The sequence below is a fragment of the Schistocerca piceifrons genome, chromosome 4, assembly GCF_021461385.2.
Source record: "Schistocerca piceifrons isolate TAMUIC-IGC-003096 chromosome 4, iqSchPice1.1, whole genome shotgun sequence".
In the NCBI taxonomy this organism is placed as follows: Eukaryota; Metazoa; Arthropoda; class Insecta; order Orthoptera; family Acrididae; genus Schistocerca; species Schistocerca piceifrons.
Window position 1 is genome coordinate 434,790,346 of NC_060141.1, and position 22,936 is coordinate 434,813,281.

The 22,936-nt window shown below is 42.8% G+C and overlaps 1 long non-coding RNA gene across 1 annotated transcript in view; it reads left to right on the forward strand.

Moving 5' to 3' along the window:
* Nucleotides 1–22,936, forward strand: part of LOC124796426 — a 687,048-nt gene that overhangs the window by 354,138 nt on the left and 309,974 nt on the right. Inside the window, exon 2 of the long non-coding RNA XR_007016766.1 lies at nucleotides 14,313–14,349. This is a non-coding gene — a long non-coding RNA (uncharacterized LOC124796426). The remainder of the gene's footprint in view (nucleotides 1–14,312; nucleotides 14,350–22,936) is intronic.

A 22,936-nucleotide genomic window follows, 5' to 3' on the forward strand; every position in this document is an offset into this window, starting at 1 on the left:
ATATTTTTAAATACTTTGTGGAGAGTAGATTTAACTGGTAGGTTCAGTGGTTAATTTAATAATTGCTGGCTTATAACTAGTTATATGAAGAAACAAATTCAGGGAAACGTTACTGCCGGTATGGTCGTCTGATCGGCAAGGACGTGACAAATTTATATTGCTTGCTAAACGAAGTGACAGCAAAAACGTATGCGTTAAAAATTATAATAGTCTTCATTATAATAAAAAGTAAAATTACTGTTCGCTGGTTACCGGTTTCGGTTGTTTAACAACCATCTCCAGATCGTGCTTACTAAAGAACCAGTATCTACGTACAGTGTTGGTAGCAACACTATCGTTTACTAAGCGTAACTTAGATCATGCTTAGTAAGGAATTTGCAACTAAGTACAGTGTTGCCCTCATCATCGTTACTAACAGTAACGCTTCAATATAAAATGTTGTTCACAACATGTTTGTTAACGGTTAATACCATGTTCCGGTGTATTTAGGTAGAAATAAGCATGATCTGAGTTACGCTTCTCTCTACATCTACGTGATGACCCTGCAGTTCACAATTACACGTAAGTACTAGGCAGAGGCTTCATCGTACCATCTTCATGTCATTTCTCTACCTTTCCACAGTACAACAGCGCGCGAGAAAAAGAAAGAAAGCTTAAATCTTTCCGTGCTAGATCTGATTTATCTTATTATGATGACTATTTCTTCCTATGTAGGTGGGTGTCAACAACTCTGAGGAAAAAGTTGGTGATCGAAATTTCATGAGAAGATCCTGCCGCAATGAAAAACGCCTTTGTTTTAATCTTTAATCTTTGTCACCCCAGTTCACGTATCATACCCGTGGGATTCCCTCTTTTATTTCGCTATAGTAAAAAAACGAGCTGCCCTTGTTTTATTTTTTCCGATATTGTCTATCGTTATCTTAAGCGAATCCCACGCTGCACAGCAGTATTCCAGAAGAGGGCGGACAAGCGTAGCGTAAACTGTCTCTTTAGTAGACCTGCTGAATTTTCTAAGTGTTCTGCCAATAGAAGCAGTCTTTGGTTTGCTTTTCCTACTGTAAGTAGGCTGTTTAGGTTTTTATGTTGATAACGCCACGTAGCGCTCTGTATGAAAATCATTGGCTGTGCTGTGTGCAGTCTGTGGCTGGGTGGCATTGTTGTAATATTCGCTATTGTAGTGTTGCGCTGTTGGCTGTTAACAGCGCGTAGCGTTGCGCAGTTGTAGGTGAGCTGCCAGCAGTGGTGGATGTGGGGAGAGAGATGGCGGAATTTTGAGAGCGGAAGATCTGGACGTGTGTCCATCAGAGACAGTAAATTTGTAAGATTGGATATCATGGACTGATATATATATATATATATATATATATATATATATATATATATATATATATATATATATATATAATGACTTTTGAACACTGTTAAGATAAATACATTGTTGGTTCTCTATCAAAATCTTTCATTTGCTAATTATGCCTATCAGTAATTAGTGCCTTCAGTAGTTTGAATCTTTTATTTAGCTGCCGGCCGCGGTGGCTGAGCGGTTGTAGGCGCGTCAGTCCGGAACCGGGCGACGTAGTTACTGACTCATTAGTAAGCATGATCTGAGTTATACTTAGTAACAAAGTGTTGTGGTCAACATTGTAAATGGATACTAATTCTTTAATAAGCCAGATCACAAGATGGCTGTTAATCAATCGAAACCGGTAAACAGTAAATCGCAACTTTATTTTTTACTGCACTCAAGAGTATTTAAGTTTTTTACCGATGATAGAAATCACTGTATCTCCTTCATCCGACGATGCTAAGTCTTGCAGAAAAACTTATTATGTACAACTAGTTTCAAAATACAGTTTAAAAAGAACCGGTCCAAGTAGTTAGTCAGGTGATAGACCATCAACGAAGCTAATTACATTAAAAGAAGTAGTTCAAGGATGCATCTGAAAACTACCTGGGCGCAACTTGCGAATGCCGTGTGATTTAAAAATGGTGTAGGAATGGGAACAGCTATAGAGCGAAAAATGGGACTTAACCAGTGATGCAAGTGCAGCAGCGGAACGAAATTAATAGGGACAAGCTGAATGTCTAAGTGAAGATATGGAACTCCAGGGGCGGGGGTGGGAGAAGGGGGGAGGACCTACCAGGCGAGACCCAGCTTCTCGCGGAAACAGAGCTCCACCGCCTCCTGATTTCTGTTCCGCCAGCTGTCAGCCGCTTCATTATTCGAGACACGGCAGCAGGGCGGCAGCGGCTGCTATCGACACTTGCTAATGGAATGTCTGCCGACGCAGATATTTGTCACAACCCGTCCCGCCGCGTCATCGCGCAACCAAAACTCAAGTTTCCGGGTATTATAGGGGCCCGCCGTCTGAAGTAACTGGCAGCGTAGATGTCCGTACCAGTCCGCAACAAGCTGTAACGTCTGCGTCGCAGAAGAGCCTGGAAGAAACTCGGGGAATTAGCAACGCCTTCTGCTATAAGAAAGGTCCTTTTTGGAAGAAAAAGTCTCTACTGCGTAGCAGAAATGGAAGGGCGTCACACGTGGCTAGCATGTGGCACAGATCGTTCCTGTATTTATAAATGTTCTCAGGACAGATGCACAAAAGTACAGTCCTAACTTACTGGCGTCAGTTTATTGCTGGAGTACGGGATCTAGATTTACATAGATACTCTGCAAGCCACTTTACGGTACCGTGCACCGCTAATAGTTGTTTCTATTCTGTTCCACTCGCAGATTGAGCAAGGTCAAAACGGCTGTCTGCGAGTATATGACTCCGTATGAGCCCTAATTTCTCGTATCTTACGTTCATGGTCCTTAAGCAAAATGTATGTTGGCGGCAGCGAGATCGTTCTTCAGTCAGCTTCAAATGCCGGTTTTCTAAATTTTCTCAATACTTTTCCTTGAAAAGAAAGTCGTCTCTCCTCCAGGGACACCCATGGCTGGATGTGTCTAATAGTGTATTTTAAATACGACAGTATGCCATCTTAGGCACTGTATAGCATTAAGTACTTGATAATGGCAATCTAAGGCCGAAATCATGGTTGTGTAAGTGTAACACTGCAAATAAAAAAGTCTAATGGCGGTACTGACTTAAAAAGTAACCTATGTCGATAGGTGAGGAACAGCGTGTTGTAATCGAGTTTAGAATTCGAAGAGTTCGTCCCCACATGGAGTACCCTCCCTTCAGCTTTATAATGCCAGACCACACACGAGCATTGCGGCATCTGCAACAATTCGACGCCTCGGATTCACTGACATCGGCCGCGCGGAGCTGCCGTGCGGTTAGAGGCGCCATGTCACGGATTGCGCAGCCCCTGCCACCGGAGGTTCGAGTCCATCCCTCCGGCATAGGTGTGTGTGTTGTTATTAGCATAAGTTAGTTTACGTAGTGTGTAAGTCTACGGACCAATGACCTCAGCAGTTTGGTCCCCTTGAAATTCACACACACATTCACTTCCATCGATCATCCTCCATACAGTCCCGACTTGGCCACATCCGATTTTCGTCTGTTTTCAAAATTTAAGGAACGCCTTCGAAGACTTCACATTATAGTGATGAAACGGTGCAAGCAGATGTAAGGTTGAAACTTCCTGGCAGATTAAAACTGTGTGCCGGACCGAGACTCGAACTCGGGACCTTTGCCTTTCGAGGGCAAGTGGTCTACCAACTTTTTTTCTTTTTTTTCGTTATTGATCGTTGTGTTTGGTCGTTGCGGACGTCGCAAGACATCAAGTTCGGTGCTTGATCCTTCCACTCAGTTTTTTATTACGGAGGCCAACCGGCTCTCTGACCGAACACGCTGAGCTACGGTGCCGGAATTTTTTTTTAAATCTCATTTTGTTCGCTTTCGTTCGTTGTATCTGCTCTGGGCGGACGTCGTAAGACATCGGTTTAAGTTCGTCGTTGATCGGTTAACTCAGTTTTTTTTATTGCAAAGGGCAGCTAACCCTCTGATCGACCACGCTGAGCTACCGAGCCGGCGCAACTGAGCTACCCAAGCACTACTCATGCCCCGTTCTCACAGCTTTACTTCCACCAGTACCTCGCCTCCTACCGTCCAAACTTTACGGAAGCTCTCCTGCGAACCTTGCAAAACTAGCACTCCTGAAAGACAGGATATTGCGGAGACATGGCTTAGCCACAGCCTGGGGGATGTTTCCAGACAGTTGGAAGGTAGGAGGCGAGGTACTGGCAGAAGTAAAGCTGTGAGGACGGGGCGTGAGTCGTGCTTGGGTCGCTCAGCTGGTAGAGCACTTGCCCGCGAAAGGCAAAGGTCCCGAGTTCGAGTCTCTGTCCGGCACACAGTTTTAATCTGTCAGGAAGTTTCGGCGAGGTACTGGCAGAAGTAAAGCTGTGAGGACGGGGCGTGAGTCGCGCTTGGGTTGCTCAGCTGGTAGAGCACTTGCCCGCGAAAGGCAAAGGTCCCGAGTTCGAGTCTCGGTCCGGCACACAGTTTTAATCTGCCAGGAAGTTTCATATCAGCGTACACTCCGCTGCAGAGTGAAAATCTCATTCTGGAAAGATATAAGGTTGTGGCTCCGTCAACAAAGTTGAACAGTACACAGCAGTGGTCGTTAAACTGCGAACCGCGGGCCACATGAGACCCGAAGTAACAAAGTAAATAAATAAAATTCGAGACACAGAAGTATTTTAAGATGTGCTTAATTATAATTTACGTTAGTGTATTCAGTCATGGACTAGATAGAGGTGGCCGCTTACGTCGTGGCCAGAGCGGTACATAGCGTGGCCACTGCAAGGACAGAGGTGTGAGAAGGGACATGTTTTATTGCTTGGTGAGTCGCTAAAATGGCTGCGGTGCAACTGGCGCTCGGTTGAAACTGGCCTGTTTGGTTGTGGTGACACTGGTCTGTAGCGTGACTCGAGGTCCAGGTAACGTTGAAAGGTGACTGGTTGTAAGTTGGCGCAGCCAAAGAATGTGAATATCAGACAAAGATTTTGCCAACAGATTGGCCTATAGAGTAGGCTGATGTTTACATTCGTGCCACATCTAATCGGTCGATTTCAGCCGAAAGCCTGTTATCGTTGTGGTGTCACCGCCAGACACCACACTTGCTAGGTGGTAGCCTTTAAATCGGCCGCGGTCCGGTAGTATACGTCGGACCCGCGTGTCGCCACTATCAGTCATTGCAGACCGAGCGCCGCCACACGGCAGGTCTAGAGAGACTTCCTAGCACTCGCCCCAGTTGTACAGCCGACTTTGCTAGCGATGGTTCACTGACAAAATACGCTCTCATTTGCCGAGACTATAGTTAGAATAGCCTTCAGCTACGTCATTTGCTACGACCTAGTACGGCGCCATTATCATTTGCTATTTATCTTGTGATGCATGTACCGTCAGACCGATGTTCACCAATTATGGATTAAAGTTAAGTATTCCAGCAGCTATGTACCTTTTTTGCTAGTCTCAATTCCTTGTCATTTTCCAGACCTCACGCCATCCTGTCTTAGCTTAAACGCGTGCCCTTCGGCCTCCCGTCCTCGTGGATTGGCTGTCTTGCCAGTCCACAAAAATCGTCTACTCATTTTAGTTCCTCGTGTTGTTTGCCTTCCGGTGCTGGCAACTCATGGCCGTGCGAGGCTCTTACCGATCAGCTTCTATCGTATAGATTTTGACACGGGAGCAAAGTGGATTCGTGACTGCGCATTACAGTGCAACGTAACAACAATCTCCAGAGGGTGGACAGCGATACCCACAGTGACAGCGCAAATAGTGACAATGAGGAGGAACAGGAGGAGGAAGCTGAGATGTGACAGTAAATAAGCATAAGATGCTGGCGATCTAGCCAAGAAATCACCAAATTCTGTACATGGATGGGCACCTAAAGTAGTTAATACATATCTTTAGTAATAAATAGGATAAGCTATATTATTTCTCTATTAATCTAATAACCATTTGTGTGTGTGTGTGTGTGTGTGTGTGTGTGTGTGTGTGTGCGACTGGCGGTCAACGGCTCGAAGAGACAATTCCGAGGTATTCACCGTCAGTCACATTCGGTGATGGTACTAACAAATCTCTCCTCTATCCTGTCATCTTTTATATTCTTCTTAAAAGACAACCAAATTTTCTTTATATTTCAACCTTAAAAATTATTGTTATTTTGAAAAGTATCATTCTCTGTAAATATTGTAGATAAAACAAAAGAAAAGAAAACTGTAAAAACCGAAAATTGTAAGATGTACGACCTGTTTTAAACACCAGTTAACAGGTCTATAATTTGGCAATAAATAAATAAAAAAAATAAAAAATTACAGAGACGGTGATCTTCGAATGCGGTACTGATCTGTGGCAATGAATATTAAATTAAGGTTGTGGTAATACAACGCAAGGAGTAGAAGAAAAATGACATAAAGAACGTTCACTGAACGTCTCGTATTGCTTAATGCGTTTCACTATAGGCACAATTACTGTTATTGATCAAGTAATCATGGAATCACACAAAAATACAACATCTCGTCAGTCAATTACAGTGCAATGACTTTGGGGTTACGAAGGGTGGCAGCAGTCTGAAACCTTACCATAACTGCAGAGGTTGAAAATACCGCTTCAGTTGTAAGGTTCTTTTTACTATTTAAAACATGGTCGGTTTCGGACTCTTATATGCCCATCATCAGATGCTGTGACTCCAAGTGCTCTGTGCTCTGTGGTGATACACCGCGTCCTGTACTCGCCAGCCACGGCGTTCGGGCTCATAGCACAAAGTTACAACACCTGATGATGGGTATACAAGAGACCGAAACTGGTCGTGTTTTAAATAATAGAAATAACCTTACAACTGAAGTGGTATTTTCAACCTTTGCTGTAATGCTCAGTTGCGGATGTTCCTCCGACCTTTGGCTTTACATAGCTAATGTATTGGGGGCTAATAACAGACTAATTTATGTAGGTTATCAGTTAATAACAAGATCGGTACTTAGGCGGGCCGAGGTGCTGCCCCACAACGGCAGTATCGGCCCTTGCGTAAAAAAGTTTCACAGTGACGGTATCAACAAACTGGTCTCTTGTTGGGAATAATGTATTAGTCGCCAGGGATACTATGTTGAGAAAAAATATGTAGACAAAAATAATAAAAATGTAGAGTGTTGATAATGTTTATTTTATTTAAAAAGATTTACGAGTATCCACATTAAAAATTCAGAAGCATTACTTTTTAGTACGGCCTTGTACATTCCTCTCTCAACATTTCGGAAATGTATCACATGCATTATGTTTCTTGTATTCATTGTAGAAAACAAAAAATTGCAATATTTGCTAGTGGGCAGCAATCTTTCAAATAAAAGCGAATTAATAACACGATCGGTGCTTATGCGACCCGAGGTTACGCCCCACATTGCACATTATGCAATTGCATTAGCGTTTTCTGGAAATTATACTCTAATTCAGTGGCACAGCCAGTGATGGTGGCAGCAGTGTTTGCTCTAACATGTTAAGCTTTGTTCTTTATGAAGAAAATAATTCTGAAGCGCTGTACGTTTATCCATATATTAATGTCCTCTGCCAGTACTCTGTTTGATCCACAGAGCATCTAAAGAAATTAGCAAGTGATAACCATAACACCCCGGGCCAACTTGGGGTGCGAACGTATAATTAAAAGTGGATTAACATAAATTGATAAGGCGTGTAATGAGAGTTGGCATTAGCGCGGCGTCCGCCATGCATGCAAATCAACATCGTGGCCTGCGCCTGTTCCCGGGCTACCCGGAACGGCTTAATTGCTGCTCCAGACAACCTAGCAGCTAGCTGGTAGGTGCTCGCTCAGCGATGCGGGTCACGCTTTCTCGGGTAGGCGCTACTGGCACGACGCGAGGATGGCGCAAAAAGAGGAAATTAACAAAGGAACACCGACACAGTAAACGTACGTTACAGCGACTGCGAATGCCGCACAGGACTGCCCCGATATGAGCGTCGTGTAGTGGGCTGCAGGACATCGCAGTATTCAGTTGTCTGCACATTAAGTTAGCAGGCCGTGTACCGCAAATAGCTATCGGGGCGCTACTTCGTAAGATACTGGAATTACAATCTTAACAGCTCACGAATGTCCACCTATTGTATAAAGGCTGTTGCTTTTCAACTTCCGATGGGTCGCGTAATGGAAAGCGCATATTTACTACTTCTCCACAAAGATGTCGCGCCGACTAATGCACATGACGAAGCGTTATGCCAACTTCCCATCAGCCTCGTCATAGAAGGCAGCCACACGTGTTTTCTGCCAATTCCCTGTTTTGATCTGCAGCTCACTGTCTGTAAAAGTCTGTCATCATAGCGAGAGTATCATATAAGCGAAAGGATGAAAATCAGAGGGAGCGAATTCCAGGGCGTAGGGTGCCCAATTTTCGTAATTTGTCTTGGGGCAGCGTCTTTGATTCATAATGAAAACGTCTTCGGTCCCTGGTTCGAACTCCGTTCCTGCCTAAATTTTGATTAATAATCAGCATTGGCGGCCGAAGACTTCCGGCAAAAGAGGTCAGCCTCATTCTGCCAACGGCCTTGTCAAAGGGGGCGGTGGAGGGGACAGAGGTTCAGGGCACTCTCTTGTCCTAGGGGTGGGAATCTGCTCCTGAAGGTGCATGAGGATGCAGAAGGCATTGGAAACCACTGCATGAAAGACATGTAACCTGTACCCACAGGACATGTGGCTTTTAATTGAAGAAGTGTCATGATGATCTCGAGCAAGGGACTACGGAAAAGTCCCCCATTCGGATCTCTAAGAGGGGACTGCCAAGGGGGAGGTTACCATGAGGAAAAGATTGAATAATCAACGAAATAATAACATTCTACGAGTCGAGGCGTGGAATGTCAGAAGCTTGAACGTGATAGGGAAACTAGAAAATATGAAAAGGGAAATGCAAAGGCTCAATCTAGATATGTAAGGGTCAGTGAAGTGAAATGGAAAAAAGACAAGGATTTCTGGTCAGACGAGTACAGGATAATATCAACAGCAGCAGAAATGGCATAACGGGAGTAGGATTCGTTATGAATAGGAAGATATGGCACAGAGTGTGTTACTGTGAACAATTCAGTGACAGGGTTATTCTTATCAGAATCGACAGCAATCCAGTACCGACAACTATACTTTGGGTATACATGACGACGTCGCAAGCTGAAGATGAAGAGTTAGAGAAAATGTGTGGAGGTATTGAAAGGGTAATACAGTATGTAAAGGGAGGTGAACATCTAATAGTCATGGGGAACTGGAATGCAGTTGTAGGGGAAGGAGTAGAAGAAAAGATTATAGGAAATTGTGGGCTTGGGACAAGGAATGAGAGAGGAGAAAGATTAATTGAGTTCTGTAATAAACTTCAGCTAGTAATAGCGAATACTCTGTTCAGGAATCACAAGAGGAAGAGGTATATTTGGAAAAAGCCGGGTGATACGGAAAGATTTCAGTTAGATTACATCATGGTCAGACAGAGATTCCAAAATCAGATATTGGATTGTAAGGCGTACCCAGAAGCAGATGTAGACTCATATCACAATGCAGTAGTGATGAAGAGTAGGCTGGAGCTTAAGGGATTAGTCAGGAAGAATCAATACGCAAAGAGTGGGATACGGAAATACTAAGGAATGACGAGCTACGCTTGAAGTTCTCTAAGGCTATAGATACAGCAATAAGGAATAGGTCAGTAGGCAGTACAGTTGAAGAGGAATGGACATCCCCAAAAAGGACGATAACAGAAGTTGGGAAGGAAAACATAGGTACGAAGAAGCTACCTGCGAAGAAACGACGGTAACAGAAAAAATACTTCAATTGATCGATGAAAGGAGGAAGTTAAAAAATGTTCCGGGAGACTCTGGAATACAGAACTACAAGTTGCTGGAGTGAAATAAATAGGTAGTGCAAGGAAGCTTAGACGAAATGGTTGCATGAAAAATGTGAAGAAATCGAAAAGAAATAATGGGCGGTAGGACTGACTCAGCGTACAGGAAAGTCAAAACAACCTTCGGTGACATTGAAAACAAGGTTGATAATATTAAGAATGCAAAGGGAATTCCATTGTTAAATGCAGACGAGAGAGCGGATAGGTGAAAAGAATACATTGAAAGCCTCTATGAGGTGGGGGGGAGGTGGGGGGGGGGGGGAAGATTTGTCTGATGTGATAGAAAAAGAAACAGGAGTCGATTTAGAAGAGATAGGGGACCCGGTATTAGAATAAGAATTTAAAAGAGCTTTGGAGAACTTAAGATCAAATAAGCAGAAGGGACAGATAACATACCATCAGCATTTCTAAAATCCTTGGGGGAAGTGGCAACAAAACGACTATTCACGTTGGTATGTAGAATGTATGAGTCTGGCGACATACCATCTGACCTTCGGAAAAACATCATCCACACAATTCCGAAGACGGCAATAGCTGACAAGTGCGAGAATTATCACACAATCAGCGTAACAGCTCATGCATCCAAGTTGTTGACAAGAATACTATACAGAAGAATGGAAAAGAAAATTGAGGATGCGATAGACGACGGTCAGTTTGGCTTTATCAAAGGTAAAGGCACTGAGAGAGGCAATTCTGACATTGCGGTTGATAATGGAAGCAAGACTGAAGAAAAATCAAGACACGCTTATTGGATTTGTCGACCTGCAAAAAACTTTCGATGACGTAAAATGGTGCAAGATGTTCGAAATTCTGAGAAAAACAGGGGTAAGTTATAGGAAGAGACGGGTCACATACAATATGTACAAAAGTCAAGAGGGAATAATAAGAGTGGACGACCAAGAACGACATGCTCGTTTTAAAAAAGGTGTAAGACGTCTTTCACCCCTAGCCAGCCGCGGCGGCCGAGCGGTTCTAGGCGCTTCAGTCCGGAACCGCGCGACCACTGTGGTCGCAGGTTCGAATCCTGCCTCGGACATGGCTGTGTGCGATGTCCTTAGTTAGCTTTAAATAGTTCTAAGTTCTAGGGGACTGATGACCTCAGATGTTAACTCCCATAGTGCACAGAGCCATTTGAACCTTTTTCACCCCTACTATTCAATCCGTACATCGAGGAAGCAATGATGGAAATAAAAGAAAGGTCAGGAGTGGGAATAAAATTCAAGGTGAAAGGATAACAATGATACGATTCGCTAATGACATTGCTATCCTGAGTGAAAATGAAGAAGAATTACATTATCTGCTGAATGGAATGAACAGTCTAATGAGTACAGAGTATGGATTGAGAGTAAATCGAAGAAAGACGAAGGTAATGAGAAGTAGTAGAAATGAGAACAGCGAGAAACTTAATATCAAGATCGATGGTCACGAAGTAAATGAAGTTAAGGAATTCTGCTACCTAGGCAGTAAAATAATGAGTGACGGATGGAGCAAGGAGAAAATTAAAAGCAGACTAACAATGGCACAAAGGGCATTCCTGGCCAAGAGAAGTCTACTAATATCAAATATCGGCCTTAATTTGAGGAAGAAATTTCTGGGAATGCTCGTCTGGAGTACAGCATTGTATGGTAGTAAAACATGGACTGTGGGAAAACCGGAACAGACGAGAATCGAAGCATTCGCGATGTGGTGCTACAGACGAATGTTGAAAATAAGGTAGACTGACAAGGTACGGAACGAGCACGTTCTGTGCGAAACGGAGAGGAAAGTAATATGTAGAAAAGACTGATAAGGGGAAGGGACAGGGTGATAGGGCATCTGTTAAGACGTGAGAGAATGACTTCGATGGTACTAGAGGGAGCTGTAGAAGGCAAAAACTGTAGAGGAAGCAAATAATAGAGAACGTAGGTTGCAAGTGCTACTCTGAGATGTAGAGGTTAGCACAGGAGAGGAATTCGTGGCGGGCTGCTTCAAACCAAACACAAGTCTGACGACGAAAAAAAATGGTGCGTGATCAAACATTTCCCATCGAAAACGGTGCAGGAGCGTCGTTGTTGCACCTGTAACGTGCGGCCGAGAACTGTCATGAAGAAGGAAACGCATGACAGGTATGTTACGTGGAGTTGCATAAAATCAGGCGAAATCTCTCGGCAGACACTTCACACTTGGCGGGAGCACTATTTTGTAGGCACTTTTACGTGCTCACGTGAGCTCGGAACTGAGAAGTGCAGCGTGACGTGACCGCGCGCATACTAGAGAAGATGTGCGACACATCTGCACAGCGCTTCATCGAATTCTCGCTGTGGTATTAATGTCGCGATCGACCAGAGGTTGAAAAATAGTAACCCTCTTATAAGAACATCCTGAAAGTCAATTTAGTCATTGTTCCAATTATAGTTGTACTCCTCTTTTGATTTCCGTTTGAGATCCATTAGTCATGGCAGAGAGCGCACCTGTATGGTGACCTCAAACGCATATTGCACGTTGCCGAATTAATGTAATCTTTTGATCCTTGTGAAAAGAGTATCAGAACATATTGACTGAATGTTTCGATCCTACTTGCAATGTTGGACAGCAATACTGTGAGCGTCGACCGAATACAGAGCTGCAAAATAAATGGGGGGTAGCACACAATCTATTATTTACGCTGTAAAAGAATTTATAAAAACCGTAATCCTGGTTAATAATTGCAGATAGTCTTCACGTACTTCAGTACACAAATTATAATGATAAAAACGTATTGTGAGCGTGGGAGAAATCAGAGGAACAATTGCGCCAGAGTTTTGCTACGAGCGGAGAGTTTATTTACATACTGCAACGCGTGGGCTCTTGTACCACCCAGAAAACCGATGGCCATTCTTGTGCGGTCTGTTTCAGAGAACGTCCACACTGGCGTCTCTAACTTCTTCATCCCAATTGGTGTCATAGGCACGCTCTTCCCACTGTAACAGCAAAGGACTCTTCTCTGCTTACTTTCCTCGGAAAATCGATTTACCAGGAGACCTGAGATTGGCAATATCTCGGTGTTGTCTACTTTGAAGTCACTTCCTATCCCAAGAGTTGTTACTGTGTAAAATCCCCCCCCCCCCTCCAGGCACCCCCTGATGCCCCCCACCCCCCAACCCCGAGCCAAGTGTCGCCGCTGCACATTATCTCCTCTCTCACGTCATTGATTTAAAAAACGTCCAGACTTGTGTTGAAGAATAAAAACATTCATATCACTACACACTGATTCGATTACTAAGCTTCTCGATGGATTTATACTGTTAGTAACTAGGGTTGCTCGATTTGTACCATAAAAATGTTCAAATGTGTGTGAATTCCTAAGGGACCAAACTGGTGAGGTCATCGGTCCCTTGACTTACACACCAACTTAAACTAACTTATGCTAAAAACAAGACACACTCTCCTGCCCGAGGGAGGACTCGAACCTCGTTCGGAGGTGCCGCGCAATCCGGGACATGGCGCCTCAAACTGCGCGGCCACTCCGCGTGGCCGATTTGTACCATCCCTCACTATTTTGACGACAACATAGAAACATCTGCAAAAACAACGTCAGTCTGCTATTTCTTAGCACTTATACTTATTTTAAGTCGTTTGCCTTAAAATTGGTTCAGACACACCAAACCCGTCTATTCTTGCGCTGACCTCCTTGTGTCTACATATGAGGGGTGTTCAATAAGTAATGCAACATATTGTTTTCGTGACCAATTTCTGCTGAAAATATGTGGATTTTGTTAAGGGATATCGTGGAATTTTCCTGCTTCAACATCTATAGTTTCACAAAGTTTCGATAGGTGGCAGCGCTGTACGCAGTCTTCAAAATGGCGTTTGTAACACAGATCTGCTCCAAGCAGAGAGCTGTCATTGAGTTTCTGTAGGTGAAAGGCTAGGGCATCGGAGATATTCATAGGCGCTTGCAGCATATCTACGGAGAACTGGCAGTGAACAAAAGTACGGTGAGTCGTTTGGCGAGGCGTCTGTAATGGCGAGAAGGTCGCTCAAACCTGTCCGATCTCACGCGTGCCGGCCGGCTGCACACAGCTGTGACTCCTGCAATCTTGGAACGTGCGGACGGCAGTTGCTGAAACCCGTTGAAACGTACGCCCTCTTCTAACAGGCGGCAAATTGGAATACAAACTCTGAATCGCAGTGAGAAATTCTCCCCCCTGTGATATTTCAGCAAAGGCGGTAAAACTTGGTTGTCTTGAGACTAGCATGTATCAGTGTGCTGACAATATTTTAAGAAAAGGTCATAGTCTCTCAACCCGCGTTTCCTCTTATCAGTGAAGTATTTTAGACCTCTATAAATGCTAAAAACGAAGTATGTATTCTATTTATTTTTTTGCTTTATTGTTGAAGTAATTCTACGGATAGGTTGTGGCCTTTCAACCTGTTATCTCTCACATAACCATTTCCCATTCCTACGCTGTAATTAAGTATCTCGACTTCTGACCTGCATCTCTCTTTGTTACAGGAATCGACATGCGGAGCGGCTAGCGTCAAAAGCAGCGGTAAGTACTGCGTTTACTTGATGCATCCTACAAGACGTAGCACTAACGCAACACAAAGGGCGTACGGCATACACTGGTTGCTAAAGGCGTAGCAATAGTACCTCAGTAGAGTAATTACAAGTGGTTTCCCTGTATGGTTTCTTTCAAATATTAGTGTAACATTTTATGATATGTTACATTTGCGAAAAGTCACCTCCGTCGATCTGATGCTGTTCGGATGGCTCATTGGTAAATCTGCCTGTCTGGAAATACGTCATGAAGTGGTCCTGTAGTGAAGTACTCTCACGCTGGCTTTATCTGCCATGCTGACAGCGCATCGCTTCTTATTCCGTATCTGACTGAGGAGGCTATATAGGAAGTGTTCCTACGTAAGCAGCTCCTAACATACATGTTTTTCGACATTCAGGAGATATGCGATGTTACTTGAAGTTATATTTAGGTTACTTAGGTTTCTCAATCTTTGTACAGCCATTGCGAGACTACTGCAATCTTAGGAACAGATTTTGCAGTAAGCTTGTAGATAATCTGAAGCTAACAATGGGTCTCTGGCGCACCTTTCTAGCGGTAATGATCATGAAAAAAAACCGACCGGTTAAAACCGACACCGTTATTTTAGTTTCGAATAACCTATATTTTTCGGTATTTTTTTGGCTTCGGTTATAACACGTTTTTTCAGTTTTCGCTAATAACCAGGTAAGAAAACCGGCATACCAATTTACCGTAGCAGCAGCGCTAAAATTTTTCGTTTTTGAGTAAAACTTTTTGAAAACGAGTAAGTTTGTTCTTGAAATTTCCTTTGCTTTTAAATATTGAATTATTGTAGGAACTTGGAAATGTGATTAGCCGCATTTTTATGACGCTGCCTACAGTCAGAAACTAGCAACAAACATATGACATTGGAATCGGTACAGTATCGCAGGGACAATGATGTACCTGTCACCGTGCGACCTGGCCTACTAGACAGTATGCTTGTACATGTAATGTGCAAGACTTGTCCCCATCTGGTCTATATGGCGGTTTCTCGCTGTCGTCCCAGGCCATCAGTTGTGTTGGTGAATGGTACCATGCCTAGTTTGGATTTATTAAACAAAGAGTGGTAGCAGTGAACTGCAATCCTCCTTTTGCTTTGAAAGATTAAAAAAGGGAGGAGGCACAACAAATCTGCGACACTATCGAAGGCGAAAACATCCACAATGTTCCTTGGAGGAGAAGATAAATTTAGTTGATGTACATTTCATTTTACTGACGTGTGGTCACGAGCTGCTCCTCTTTCACCTCCACCAGAATCTCTCAAATGCTGTTTGAAGTCTACGTTTATTACTGGAAGTAAATGTAATAAAAAACCGAAAATCGATTATTTCAGAAACCGGTCGTTTTTGTGCGGTTTTAACGGACATGTTAAATGGAAGACTAAAAGACCCAGGTGTAACCGAAAACCTGTTGTTTCAACGATAACTGCTATCTCTAGTAGTAATATGTTCACAGTAGCTTTAAAAAACATATCATCCACTTTGAGCCACGGACAACAGCCCTTATTTGCGAACGATTATATCATATTTTATTCTTTCCATCCTTTCTACTAAAATTTAGTAGTTACAGATGAGTTGTTAAATCGGGTTTTGGTACAACAATGCGTCTGTGAATGTTGAGTTTTTTCGCACTGGATGTATCAGATTGGTATTAACATCGTCAGTGAAGATTGTAGAACAAGCACTAAATCTGTTTGTGGGGAAAATATAGAGATCGATACATGAAATAACTGTTGCCTAACCAGCTGCCTTCATTGTCTCATTTGTTAGAACATAATAAATCGTTACGCTTTCAGCTGTGTACCGTAAGGTTTAACATCGTCAAAAGACAATACTTTCGACTTCATTAAACCAGATTGTACGAATATGATAATGGAAACACATTATGCTCCAACATTCCTCTGGGAAAATCGGGCATCTGTTTCGATAATTGTGTTTCCCGCAGATCCAATTTCATATCGCTGTGGATGGACACCACTGCATTATCATAACACCGAAAAATTTAGAAAGCCAGCAATAAACTGTCACTGATGATCATTCGTGACACAGTAAACATGTAGGTTTCAATCGGCACGCGCGTTCAAACCGGTTTCCGACCATCCTGATTTAGGTTTTTCGTGATTTCCCTAAATCGCTTCAGGCAAATGCCGGAATCGTTCCTTTCAAAGGGCACGGCCGATTTCCCTCCCCATCCTTCCCTAAGCCGAGCTTGCGCTCCGTCTCTAAGGACCTCGTTGTCCACGGGACGTTAAACACTAATTTCCTCCTCCTCCTTTCAATCAGTGTGCTTTGGGCAGCTTTTCAAGTGCAAGCTACCGTCGAGAACTTACCCATAAATCGCCCACAAAGCCTTTCAGGACACCGCACGGGTAGCACGTGGCGTTTTTGGGTGATGCATATAACGTTCTTACACAGTGATACAGCCAAAATTCATCGTGCATGTTAAGAAAGTCTGACATGAGTTTGAACTACGAAGTATATGCTCACGCATAATTCAGAAGTGTTTTATCAATATTTGCAAATGATCAGTTGTTATAGTAAACAAAGACCGGCCATGGGATGCCAAATAGCACACGTAGCAGGTATGCGGTCCGTGGGCCGACAGCGGCTTCTGTTGTCACGGCTTCGCTCGGTTCTCCTAGGAAGTACTCGGCACAGAGCAACATTTCCTGCTCTGCTATTGTGTGGCTTTTTTCGCTCGGTAATACTCTCACAGTTCGGAAGGATCGTGGTGTCGGTGCTGTTTTCCCTTCATCATTTCTTCGTGGTATGAAGGACGTTCACAGGTCCAGTGGCTGTTTGCATAAAAAGAGACTGTGCAGCAATCCGTCGTCACAAACCTTTAAAAACTGGATGGGAAACACAGAAGAGAGGGATAAGAAGTCTCAATATATATTATGCAATTGCATCCGCAGGTACTTCAAAATTTGCTATGAAACGACGATGCAATATCACGCAGAAAGAATTTGAAAATGTAGTGGGCAAAGAGGGAGCAAACAATTACAATGAACGACAGATGGGATTCACTGTTCTGTAAATGAAGAGGTACTTCGTGCTAAATTTGTAGGCAAGGAGCACGTGAAGAAATTGTTAGTATGAACAGTAAAATTTTTGAAGTCTCATTGTCAGTTGCAGAAGTTTTCAATGGAACTGAACGGAGAGTATGGAGAATTTATATGTTACTGCAAAGTACGCTGGTTAAGTCAAGGGTCTGCTTCGAAGATTTACAATCCGCTACTGTTGAATTTATGAAAGAAAAAGGAGAGCAGAAACGAAAGTCCGAACATCTAGAATGGACTGCAGACCTCGCGTTTTAAGTAGACTTGACTGCACACTGCCCACAGTAAGACACTGCGAGGTTAGAAAGAATATACTTCTGACTTGATGGGAATACATTAAAAAGTAAATCATAGGGTATAAGGGACAAATTCTGACAAACATTGTCCAGTTCCTTTAAAGTCAGTACCGCCATTAGACTGTTTTTTATTTGCAGTGTTACATTTACACGGTCATGATTTCGTCTTTAAAGTGCCATTATCAAGTGTTTTAATGTTATACAGTGTCTAAGATAGCGTACTGTCGTATTTAAAATACACTATTAGACACATTGTCTAAGGGTCAATATTTCTGGTAAAAGCCTACTGCTTTGTTTTATCACTTGAGTATACCATCTTGACCCTTAGACAATGTGTCCAATAGTGTATTTTAAATACGACAATATGCCAACTTAGGCACTGTATAACATTAAAACACTTGATAATGGCACTTTAAAGCCGAAATCATGATCGTGTAAATGTTAACACTGCATATAAAAAACAGTCTAATGGCGGTACTGACTTTAAAGAAATATGTTGTGACAGTGGCCCCACATTGATAAAAAGTTATTAACTGTCCAGTTCGCTAAGCTCAGTAGCATTAAAAAAAAACCGCCAGGTTTGAAGATTCGTTATGGCCTTGCAGAAATTATAAGGATAATTTTCTAAGCTCAGTGGCATTAAAGAAAACGCCAGGTTTGACGATTCATTATTGCCTTGCAGAAATTATAAGAATAATTTTCTAAATATTTTGAAGATTGCCAATCTTACATCCGTTTTCGAGCTGTATTCGAGGCCGCTTGCCATTTCAGTAGAAAGTGTCCCCATGCATGCGAAGATGCAACTGACTGGTCTGCAACGTAATCCCTGTTTTAAAGGTAAATTCATCTGCATTAAATTGTTCACAATGGCTACATTGTTTTCCTCAGGTTTCCACACCTCCATAGTGACCTTGGAAAATTTCTACAATATTTCGATCAACATGTGTGTGCAAAAGTCCTTTTTTCGATTATGAATCTAAATAAGTCACTATTATGTGGAAACCAGAGTGCAAAAATTGTGATATTGTCTGTGTCTGTCGGTAGGCCGACACTTTTTTGAACCAGATAAAAACTGTATTATGTCTTCAGAGCGCCAAAAATGATTAATACTCAAAATATGTTCTGTTAGTGATTGTTGTTACGGGAATGTCAAATACGAAGCCACATCCTATGCATAGCGACTGCAGCTGCGATATAAATGAGGCGAATTCACAGTTTCCCCCTCTTCCTCCTCCTTACGCTGTGACAGCGTGCCACGGTGGCTGGGGAGTGGGGAGTGTGCAGGCAGGCTGAGCGCAACGGCAGTTATGCCAGGGCACATCCCGCGAGACGGATCATTGGCCGCCTCTGTTCTAAACGAAAGAGTGGCATCGGGACTCTAATCTCTTCGAAGGTTACGTCACAAAAGTGGCTGATCACTGATTGATTTATTGCTCTCATTCCTTAATGCCGTTTAGTCTACACAGCACTGTAAGCAGTAAATGAAAGAGTCAGCTACGTCCGAAATATCTTCTTTAAGTTGTGAAGATGAAGAAGTAGATGCCTTGTTAGTGCGAGCAAGCAGAAATCTTGGAAAAGTAAATTACAGTACGATGCATTGAATGAGGCATGTAGGCTACACAACATGATTTGCTTTGTCATCGATTTTATTGAGAGATTTGATAGTGCATCAGTTTAGTGCGGTACTGCTTTGACCTGTCCTTTGTAGGATCGACGCGCCGATCCTGTAATAATACCTTTCATTCAGTTATGCATGCTGACTTCATACTGACATGTTCTCGCATACACTGTATAACGATGGCCAATGATTTTCAACTATGGCAGGATGTCAATTTTTTAAACATATATTGAGATATTGAGGCCATCAAATTACGTTACTTATTTTCTGTTTGCCTTAGACAGGGCGTATGTGTAAATCTTTCTGTTTCCGTGGCATTAAAATTGCAGTATGCAGGCCATCTTTATATTTTTGAGCTTTGTACAATAATATAGATTGTAATAAAAGAACAAAAAACAAGGAAAACACGCACCCAGACGCCGACATTAATATATACAATGTATTCGGTGATGTGTGTGTGTGTGTGTGTGTGTGTGTGTGTGTGTGTGTGTGTGTGTGTGTGTGTGTGTGTGTGTGCGATGTCTCTACGTATCTTCTTTAGAGCCATTCAGTTTTCATTTTCAGCTAGAGTAGATCTATTTCACCATGAATTCAACACAGTTAGGTGTACTTCAAACTTATTTGTCGTAAATAAGAATAAAAGTATCGAGACTCGATTAGTAACAGTTGTAGAAACGTTTAGATGGTGGTTTTAATGCTTCAGGTGGTCTACATTGTTTCCCCCTGCCACCTCCCCCTCCCTCCCACTGGAATACAACGCACACGACATTCATACAGCCACATTAAACTGTCAGAAAAGTCCTTCTTTGGGACGTTGCTCACCTCGCGCGTCACATTGGCTTCAATGACGGTCATGTCGTGAAAGCGTTTACTCTCCAAGTGGATTTCTGCACTTTTTCGTTTCATGGTAGGTTCGTATTGATAACACCAAGTCTAGTCATCCATGACAATTTTTTCCAGGAAAGAGCTGTCCGTGTTTTGCATTTAAATCAAGTCACAGCAGACATCCACGTGGCGTTATTTTTGTTCGGGAGTCACAGACTTTTCTCTTCTTCAACATCTTCGAGAATATCTTGAACACTTGATTTGCTGATGTTGCTCCATTGCGGTTTGTGACACTCTAGTGCTGACACGACACCGCCGCAAGCCCCTTACTTAACACTGCCTGCTGATAACTGAATGGTCGAATGCACATCTATTCTTTGCACTCTTCTTTAAGATTTTCACTTACAATCATTTATTAGATGTCACAGAAAATACTTGCGTAGATTGGTACTTTTATAACACAAAGTAGGAGTTAATTTGACCAAATCTTTAAAACAAATGCAGCAACTGCAGTTATAAATCGTGACTTCATAAACTAGTAAAATTTCTCAGAAATATCTGAATGGCTGATGCCAGTAAAATTTTCTGTTTAGATAGAGCAAATGAACGTCCAAACCTTCATCAGCAACAAATATTTTAAGCTCGCAGAATGAATGAATTAAAAAAAAACTTAACACTAATGATTGTAGACTTTTGAATGAATTAGTTAAAATTTGAATACATCATTGACAATTACAGAGGAAAAAGATTTAGCAACAATTGACTTTGTTCGAAATGTTTTACAAAAGTTTTATTTCAATAATTTCAAAGTGACTCAATTCAAAAACAGTTTAAGCAGGTCGCTGGCCAAAACGCACCGTCGTAACTTTCATGATCTGGCCAGACCTAAACTCCTTCACTCAAATATCACGTTACTTGTAAGAGAAGTTAGCATTGATGGAGGGTATGTGTCTGAAGTGTTAGCGATGGCTAACAATCTGGAAGTATCCGACACGGAGATCGAAAATTATTCATGATTGTATTCCTTTGTACTAGAAGTCAATGACTATTTATATTCGTGTCTGAACTGGATGTCGCATTATTAAGGTAAAAAAAATTATTATTTGGTTTGCAATAAAATCTTTCCTCTGCTAACCACATGCCTATTAGTAGTTAGTGCCTTTAGTAGTTAGAATCTTCTATTTAGCTGGCAATATTGACGCTCACTGTATTGCAGTAGTTCACGTAATGAAGATTTTTGTGAGGTAAGTGCTTAATGAAATGTATAGGTTATTGTTAGGATTTCTCATTAGTCAGGGCCATTCTTTTGGATTAATTATTTGAAGTCAGGTTTTGAGCAGTCAGATTGCGTTGCGCTAGGATATTGGGGGTCTCAATCATTCAGCAATTTAAGTACAGACTCACTCATTTAAATAAAGAAGTTTCATACTTTAACAAACGCTGGTGAAAATGGATGGAGGTCTCTCGCTTGTGGCGGCGGCGTACCAGAGTGAAGTCACGTGCACAGGAACTCTCGCTGCCCTGCCCCAGGAAGCTCACGTGTCCAGCATACAAGCCGCTTGGCACACGCCAGTCACGCCCTCTCTCTGCTGGCTACTGCTATAACCCAGACCCAGCTCCGCTCTTGCGCACGGCTTAAGCAAGCATTTTCGTTCGGTGCGCACGGCCTCTGACCACAGTTAGCCGGTCCAAAGACTCAAAGCGGCGTTGACAATCGATAGGTTGGCAACGACAGCATCAAGAGCGCTAAAAGCTTCGTTGTCAAGCCTACAAACAAAACACACCATCACCGCTGTCGTCCTCCCTATGAAACGTACAGGCGCAGAAGATGGCTCATTCGCCCTCTGCTTACCTGCCGTTATAATGATGAAACACGATCTAGCAAGCGTTGGTTGTTTCAAATAATATGATCACGGTTCCCTGTTTAACGTTAATAAATACTCATTTGACGTTATTATACAGTTTAAGTACAGAAAAAAACGTTTTTCAGGAAAATCTTGTGATGTACATACAGCATGGAAAAGAGAACCAGCAAACATGTGGGACACCATCTGAGATGGATGAAATCATGCAGAGTACTTCCTTCATCCGTTGCCCCACATGCTACGAGAAACTTCAGTGAGAAGTTTTCACGCATCACTCTTTTTACGCGCATGTCTGGAGTCTGTGGTGGCTTGTGGTAGAACAACACAAGGATTTTAAGTGGAGATGTCCTAACAATACGTATTGGAAAATCAAATAAAAGAGGAGGGTGGATATTGTTCTCTATGGACATCGGCAAATTTTCTTGTTTCAAAATTTCTCTGTTGCATTCCTGCGCAGTGACATAAAGGAACTTACGGGGCCAACCGCTGTTGCCGAGCGGTTCTAGGCGCTTCAGTCCGGATCCGCGCTGCTGCTACGGTCGCAGGTTCGAATCCTGCTTCGGGCATAGACGTGTGTGATGTCCTTAGGTCAGTTAGGTTTAAGTAGTTCTAAATCTAGGGGACTGATGACCTCAGATGTTAAGTCCCATAGTACTTAGAGCCATTTGAACCATTTTTGAACCATGGACCTTGCCGTTGGTGGGGAGGCTTGCGTGCCTCAGCGATACAGATAGCCGTACCGTAGGTGCAACCACAACGGAGGAGTATCTGTTGAGAGGCCAGACAAACGTGTGGTTCCTGAAGAGGGGCAGCAGCCTTTTCAGTAGTTGCAAGGGCAACAGTCTGGATGATTGACTGATCTGGCCTTGTAACAATAACCAAAACGGCCTTGCTG